Below are 8,757 nucleotides of genomic sequence, written 5' to 3' on the forward strand. Positions count from 1 at the left end.
GTTTTGTAACTAAGTTCTTTTTTTTTTTTTTTAGATTCTGCATATAAACATCATATGATATTTGTCTTTCTCTTTCTGACTTACTTCACTTAGTATGATAATCTCCAGGTTCATCCATGTTCCTGAAAATGGCATTATTTCATTCTTTTTAATGGCTGAGTAATGTTCCATTGTTTATATGTGCCACATCTTCTTTATCCATTCATCTGTCAATGAACATTTAGATTGCTTCCATGTCTTGGCTATTGTAAACAGTGCTGCAGTGAACACTGGGGTGCATGTATCCTTTTGAACCATGTTTTTCTGTGGATATATGCCCAGGAGTGGAATTGCTGGATCATATGGTAGTTCTATTTTTAGTTTCTTAAGGAACCTCCATACTGTCTTCCATAGTGTCTGTACCAATTTACATTCCCACAAGCAGTACAGGAGGGTTCCCTTTTCTCCACACCATCTCCAGCATTTATTGTTTGTAGACTTTTACTGATGGCCATTCTGACTGGTGTGAGATGATAATCTCACTGTAGTTTTGATTTTATTTCTCTAATGTCAGCTATGTTGTGCATCTTTTCATGGGCCTCTTGGCCATCTGTATGTCTTTGAAGAAATGCCTATGTAGATCTTCTGCACACTTTTTGATTGGGTTGTTTGTTTTTTTGTTATTGAGTCACAGGAGCTGTTTGTAAATTTTGGAGATTAATCCCTTGTTGGTTACATCTTTTGCAAATATTTTCTCCCATTCTGTGGGTTGTCTTTTCATTTTGTTTATGGTTTGCTTTGCTGTGCAGAAGCTTTTGAGCTTAATTGGGTCCCATGTGTTTATTTTTGTTTTTATTTCTATTACTCTAGGAGACAGATAGGAATAGATGTTGCTGCGATTTATGTCAAAGAGTGTTCTGTCTATGTTTTCCTCTAAGAGTTTTATAGTATCTGGTCTTACATTTAAGTCTTTAGTTCATTTTGAGCTTACTTTTGTGTATGGTGTTAAAGAATGTTCTAATTTCATTTTTTTTACATGTAGCTGTCCAGTTTTCCCAGCACCATTTATTGATAAGACTGTCTTTTCTTCATTATATATTCGTGCCTCCTTAGTCATATATTAATTGACCATAGGTGCATATCTCTGGGCCTTCTATCCTCTTCCATTGATCTATGTGTCTGTTCTTGTACCAGTATCGTATTGTTTTGATTACTGTACCTTTGTAGTATAGTGTGAAGTCAGGGAGCCTGATTCCTCCAGCTCTGTTTTTCTTTCTCGGGATTGCTTTTGCTATACAGGGTTTTTTGTGTTTCCATAAAAAATTAAAATTTTTTTTGTTCTAGTTCTGTGAAAAATGCCACTGGTAATTGATAGGGATTGCACTGAATCTGTAGATTGCCTTGGGTAGTATAGTCATTTTGACAATATTGATTTTTCCAATTCAAGAACATAGTATATCTTTCCATCTGTTTGTGTCATCTTCGATTTCTTTCATCAGCATCTTATAGTTTTCAGAGTACAGGTCTTTTGTCTCCTTAGGTAGGTTTATTCCTAGGTATTTTATTCTTTTTGATATCATGGTAACTGGGATTGTTTCCTTAATTTCATTTTCTGATCTTTCATTGTTAGTGTATAGAAATTCAAGAGATTTCTGTGTATTAATTTTGTATCCTGTAACCTTAGTGAATTCATTGATGAGTTCTAGTAGTTTTCTGGCAGCATCTTTAGGATTTTCTATGTATAGTATCATGTCATCTGCAAATAGTGACAGTTTTACTTCTTCTTTTCTAATTTGGATTCCTTTATTTTCCTTTTCTTCTCTGATTGCCATTGCTAGGACTTCCAAAACTATGTTGAATAAAAGTGGCATGAGTAGACAACCTTGTCTTGTTCCTGGTCTTAGAGGAAATGCTTTCAGTTTTTCACCATTGAGTATGATGTTTGCTCTGGGTTTGTCATATATGGCCTTTATTATGTTCAGGTAGGTTTCTCTATGTCCACTTTCTGAAGAGTTTTTATCATAAATGGGTGTTGAATTTTGTCAAAAGCTTTTCCTGAATCTATTGAGATGATCATATGGTTTTTATTCTTCAGTTTGTTAATGTGGTGTACCACACTGATTGATTTGCAGATATTGAAAACTCCTTGCATCCCTGGGATGAATCCCACTTGATCATGGTGTATGTGTTTTAATGTATAGTTGGATTTGGTTGCTAGTATTTTGTTGAGGATTTTTGCATCTATGTCCATCAGTGATATTGGCCTGTAACTTTTGTTTTTCTTGGTATCTTTGTCTGGTTTTGGTATCAGGGTGACGGTGGCCTCATATAATGAGTGTGGGAGTGTTCCTTCCTCTGCAATCTTTTGGAATAGTTTCAGAAGTATAGATGTTAACTCTTCTCTAAATGTTTGATAGAATTTGCCTGTAAAGCCATCTGGTCCTGGCTTTTGTTTGTTGGAAGTTTTTAAATCACAATTTCAATTTCATTACTTGTGATTTGTCTGTTGATATTTTCTATTTCTTCCTGGTTCAGTCTTGGAAGATTGTACCTTTCTAAGAATATGTCCATTTCTTCGAGGTTGTCCATTTTATTGGCATATAGTTGCTTGTAGTAGTCTCTTATGATCCTTTGTATTTCTGTAGTGTCTGTTGTAACTTCTCCTTTTTCCTTTCTCTCTTTCTTTCTCTCTCTCTCTTTCTTTCTTCCCTCCCTCCCTCCCTTCTTTCTTTCTTTCTTTCTCTCTTTCTCTCCCTTTCTTTCTTTCTTTCTTTCTTTCTTTCTTTCTTTCTTTCTTTCTTTCTTCTCTTTCTTTCTTTCTTTCTCCTTCCTTCCTTCCTTCCTTCTTCCTTCCTTCCTTTTTGGCTGCACTGGGTCTTCCTTGCTGCATGAGAGCTTTCTCTAGTTGTGGCGAGCAGGGGCTACTCTTCATTGTGGTGCATGGGCTTCTCATTGCAGTGGCTTTTCTTGTTGTGGAGCGCGGGCTCTAGGTGTGCGGGCTTCAGTAGTTGTGGTATGTGGGGTCAGTAGTTGTGGCTCGCGGGCTCTAGAGAGCAGGCTCAGTAGTTGTGGCACATGGGCTTAGTTCTGCAGCATGTGGGACCTTCCCGGACCAGGGCTCGAACCTGTGTCCCCTGCATTGGCAGGTGGATTCTTAACCATTGCACCACCAGGGAAGTCCTCCTTTTTCATTTCTAATTTTATAGATTTGAGCCATTTTCCTTTTTTTCTTGACGAGTCTGGCTATAGGTTTATCATGTCTTTTCAAAGAATCAGCTTTTAGTTTCATTGATATTTTCTACTGTTTTCTTCATCTGTATTTCATTTATTTTTGCTCTGATCTTTAAGATTTCCTTCTGCTAACTTTGGGTTTTGTGTGTTCTTCCTTCTCTCATTGCTTTAGCTGTAAGATTAGGTTGTGTATTTGAAATTTTTCTTGTTTCCTGAGGTAAGATTTTATTCTTATAAACTTCCCTCTTAGCACTGCTTTTTCTGTGTCCCAAAGCTTTTGGATTGTCATGTTTTCATTGTCATTTACCTCTAGATATTTTCTGATTTCCTCTTTGATTTCTTCAGTGATCCACTGGTTGTTTAGTAACATATTGTTTAGCCTCCATGTGTTTGTGATTTTTACAGTTTTTTTTTCTTGTAGTTTTCTAGCCTCAGAACATTCCAGATGGAAAAGATGCTTGACATGATTTCATTTTTCTTAAATTTACCAGTTTGCTTTGTGGCCCAGCATGTGATCTATCCTGGAGAATGTTCCATGTGCACTTGAGAAGAATGTGTATTCTGCTGCTTTTAGCTGGAATGGTCTATAAAGATCAATTAAGTACATCTGGTCTAATGTGTCATTTAAGACCTGTGTTTCCTTATTGATTTTCTGTCTGAGTGATCTGTGCATTGATGTAAGTGGGGTGTTAAAGTCCCCCACTATTATTGTGTTACTGTCAATTTCTCCTTTTATGACTGTTAGCATTTGCTTTATATATTGAGGTGCTCCTATGTTGGGTGCATATATATTTACGATTGTTATATCTTCTTCTTGGATTGATCCTTTGATCATTATGTAGTGTCCTTCTTTGTCTCTTGTAACAGTCTTTATTTTAAAGTCTATTTTGTCTGATATGAGTATTGCTACTCCAGCTTTCTTTTGATTGCCATTTGCATGGAATACCTTCTTTCATTCCCTCACTTTCAGTCTGTATGTGTTCTTACATCTGAAGTGGGTCTCTTGTATATATGGGTCTTGTGTTTGTATCCATTCAGCCAGTCTGTGTGTTTTGGTTGGAGCATTTAATCCATTTGCATTTAAGGTAATTATCAATATGTATGTTCTTATTGCCATTTTGTTAATTTTTTAAGATTAGTTTTTGTAGGTCTTTTTTCTTCCCTTCCTCTTTTGTTCTCTTGTGATTTGATGACTATCTTTAGAGTTGTGCTTGTATTGCTTTTTCTTTTTTTGTGTGTGTATCTCTTGTAGATTTTTGGTTTGCATTTCCCATGAGAGTTTGATATAGCAGTCTATATATATAAAAGATTGTTTTAAGTTGCTGTGTCTCTTAATTTCAAATGCATTTCCAATACCTGCATTTGTGCTTTCCTCTTCTCACAATTGCTGTTTTTGATATCATATTTGTGTGTTGATGATTTCCTACCTTTACTGTATGTTTGCCTTTACCGGTGAGCTTTCCCATTCGTAATTTTCTTGTTTCCAGTTGTGGCCTTTTCTTTTCCGCCTAGTGAATTTCCCTTAGCATTTGTTATAAAGCTGGTTTGGTGGTGCTGAATTCTCTTAGCTTTTGCTTGTCTTTTAGCTTTTGCTTAAATCTTTTCAATTTCTCCATCGAATCTCTATGAGAGCCTTGCTTGGTAGAGTATTCCTGGTTGTAGTTTTTTCCCTATCATCTCTTTAAATATATTGTGTCACTCTCTTCTGGCCTGCAGAGTTTCTGCTGAAAAATCAGCTGATAACTGTTTGGGGATTCCCTTATATATTATTTGTTGCTTTTCCCTCATTGCTTTTAATTTTTTCTTTGTCTTTAATTTTTGGCAATTTGATTAAATTTCTCTTTGTCTTGGCATGTTCCTCTTTGGGTTTATCCTGTATGGGACTCTCTGTACTTCCTGGACTTGTATCCTTTCCCATGTTAGGGAAGTTTTTGACTATTATCTCTACATATATTTTCTCAGGCCTTTTCTCTCTCTCTTCTCCTTCTGGGACCTCTGTAATGTGAATGTTTGTGTGTTTAATGTTGTCCCAGAGGTCTCTTAGACTGTCCTCATTTCTTTTCATTCTTTTTTCGTTATTCGGTTCTGCAGCAGTGATTTCCAGCAGTCTTTCTCCCAGCTCACTTACTTGTTCTTCTGCCTCATTTATTCTGTTATTAATTTCTTCCAGTGTATTTTTCATTTCAATTATTGTATTGTTCATCTCTGTTTGTTTGTTCTTTAAATCTTCTAGCTCTTTGTTAAACATTTCTTGTATCTTCTCAATCTGTGCCTCCATTCTTTTTTGAGATCTTAGACCATCTTTACCGTCATTACTCCCAATTCTTTTTCAGGCAGATTGCCTATCTCCACTTCACTTAGTTTTTCTTCTGAAGTTTTATCTTGTTCCTTCATCTGGGACATATTTCTCTGCCATCTCATTTTGTCTTACTTTCTGTGTCTGTGGTCTCTGTTTCTCAGGCTGCAAGTTTGTAGCTCCTCTTGCTTCTGGTGTCTGCCCCCGTGGTGGGTGAGTTTGGTCCAGGGGCTTGTGTGGGCTTCCTGGTGGCAGGGACTGGTGCTTGACCACTGGTGGGTGGAGCTGGGTCTTGTCCCTCTGGTGGGCAGGGCCATGTCAAGGGGTGTGTTTAAAGGTGCTGTGTGCTCAGGATGACTTTAGGCAGCCTGTCTGTGGATAGGAAAGGCTGTGTTCCCACCCTGTTGGTTGTTTGGCCTAAGGTGACCCAGCACTGGAGCCTGCAGGCTGGTGGGTGGGGCCAGGTCTTGGTGCCAAAATGGCGACCTCTGGGAGAGCTCATGTTGCTGAGTATTCCCTAGGGCCACCAGTGTCCTTGCCTCCTCCCAGTGAGCCACAGCTGACACTCACCTCCCCAGGAGAGCCTCCAAGACCCAGAGGTAGGTCTGGCCCAGGCTCCTGTGGAGTCACTGCTTTCCTCTGGGTCCAAGTGCATGTGAAATCTTGTTTGCACCCACCAAAAATGGAGTCTCTATTTCCCCCAGTCCTGTGCAGCTCCTGTACTCAAGCCCACTGGCCTTCAAAGCTAAATGCTCTGGGGGCTCCTACTCCCAATGCCAGACCCCCAGGCTGGGGAGACTGATGTGGGGCTCAGAACTCTCACTCTTATGGGAGAACCTCTGCAATATAATTATTTTCCAGTTTGTAGGTTGTCTACCCGGCGGATATGGGATTTGATTATATTGCAAAAGCGCCTCTCCTACTGTCTCGTTGTGGCTTCTTCTTTGTCTTTGGATGTAGAATATCTTTTTTGGTAGGTTCTAGTATTCTGTGTTGATGGTTGTTCAACAATTAGTTGTGATTTTGGTGTTTTCATGAGAGGATGTGAGCTCAAGTCCTTCTACTTTGCCATCTTGTCTCCTGTGGTGAGAAGTTGCACTTCTAACATACAAAGGTGATGCTGTGCTGCTGGTGCATTTTGAGAACCATGTAGCCATGGGGGATGAGCCCTCTGAGAAAAGGGTGCTGCCCCTCTAGTGCTGGCACATCTGAGAGGGTGCAGTGAGGCTGGTTCTCGAAGCGCCAAAGGATAGAGGCTCTTCTTGTTGATTTGTAATTTAACTTTATACTTCTGGCTGTTTAAGTGTTATATTTACATATATACATATATGTGTATATATGTAAGTAATATTTTAGCTCACAGTGTAAGGAAGGATGGAGAAAGAGAGGAGTATAAGGGGCTGATTTAATTTTATTAGAAAGAAATTGCCAGCCTATTTATTGTCCATCTGATTTTGTCAGTTCCCAATTGTCTATGGTAAATGGGAGTTAGAAAAAACAAGGATGGGGTATACATCCACTGATAATCCCCCAACCACATTTCAGGACATATCTATGCTCAGAAACATTCTAATAGCATTACATTTTGCCTTTGCAAGCTCATAGCCTTCCTACCTGGACAATCCCCACAATGATTTTTTTCCCCCAAGTCACTGTCATTTCCTCTTTCTAGGTGCCAGAGCTAGGAGCATAAGTTGTGCAGTTATTACCTTTTCAATACTCATATACAGCCCCATTAACACTACTTATGCATGTGTTACACCCTGCAGATTTCTGTTTTCACATCTGTATTAGTCAGTTTTAGGTGCCTTCACACAGTACTGAAGACTGGGTGACTTAAACAACAGAAATTAATTTTATCACAATTCTGGAGACTTGAAGTCCATGATTAAGATGCTGGCAGGGTTGGTTTCTGGTGAGGCCTCTCTGGCTTGCAGATGGTTGATGGTTGCCATCTTGGTGTGTCCTCCTATGGTCTTTCCTTTGTGGGTTCACGGAGGGAGAAAGAGAGAGCTTTCTGGCATCTCTTCTTCTTCTTTTAAGGACACCAATACTGTTGGATTAAGGTCTTACTCTTATGACGTCATTTAACCTTAATTACCTCCCAAAAGGCCTAATCTCCAAATCGAGCCACATTGGGGGTTAAGCTTTCATCATATGAATGTTGGGGGAATACAAATCAGTCCATAGCAATATCCAAGTACATAAAAATGGTAAAAGGAAAGAGAGGGCCCAGAAATAAGGGAATGTGGAGTTTTGAGTGGTTTAGTGTGCAGAGGGGTGTGTCTGGCTCAGTGTGAAGAGCTGTACAGAGAGAAGAAAGGAGAAGAGGGATGGTCAGTGTAGCAACTGCCAGGCTAGCTATGATTTAAAATCAGACTTGGCAGAAAATCATCAGGCATATCAGGCAGACTGCCTCTGACCTGTCAAAATTATACATATACAGATCTCCAAATTCTAAATGAGTTAAACCAGGTAAGTCATTATGGTAGTCATGGAATGTGGCTAAGAATGCAAGGGAAACCAAGCAGGAAGGAGCCTAAAGGAGGGAGGCAAGAATGGAAAATTCCCTTGGTTCCCTAGTGTTTTGTCTTGTGATTCCTACTCAGTTACACTTCAAATCTTAATTTAAACATCTCATCCTTAGAGAGGTCTTCTTTACCTCCATAGGATTGGTCAAATCCTCCTAACACTCCATCCTCACAACTGGTCTTCACCTATATCAGTGGTAGTGAGATGGGTTGTCCTGACACCAGCTGTTTAATGACCATCTCATCTGCACAAATGTGAGCTCCACAGATCCACAGGTGAGGGCAGGTCCACGTGTATTTCGTTCACTGTTGTAGCCTCAGTTCTTGGCATAATGTGGGCCTAGAAGAGGTGCTCAGTAATGCATGTTGAATGAGTGAACAAATGAATGAATAAAGAGGAAACCCCCAGGACCTGTTGAATGAATAAAAAGGAGTGAAAGGAAGACTTTCCCCTTTTCCAATATGTGCTTATAATTTATTGGACATAATAGCTTGTTAAACTCACTCTCTGGAAGTCCTTTCTCTACATTCCGCCATAGCAGATTTTCATTTCCAGAAGCCTTCAATTTCTATGTGTTCCTGACCCTTGCCTGGCCTTCTCCTCAGAGGGAGGGCTAATCTTTCCCTGAATACTGGTGCATTGCTTTTAGAAGTCACTTTCCCTAAATGCACTAAAGTCCTTGGTAGAGTGAAAAGCATGGACAGGTTGATCCAGAAGAC

Source organism: Lipotes vexillifer, unplaced genomic scaffold (assembly GCF_000442215.2).
Source record: "Lipotes vexillifer unplaced genomic scaffold, Lipotes_vexillifer_v1.1 scaffold283, whole genome shotgun sequence".
NCBI classification, from domain to species: Eukaryota; Metazoa; Chordata; class Mammalia; order Artiodactyla; family Lipotidae; genus Lipotes; species Lipotes vexillifer.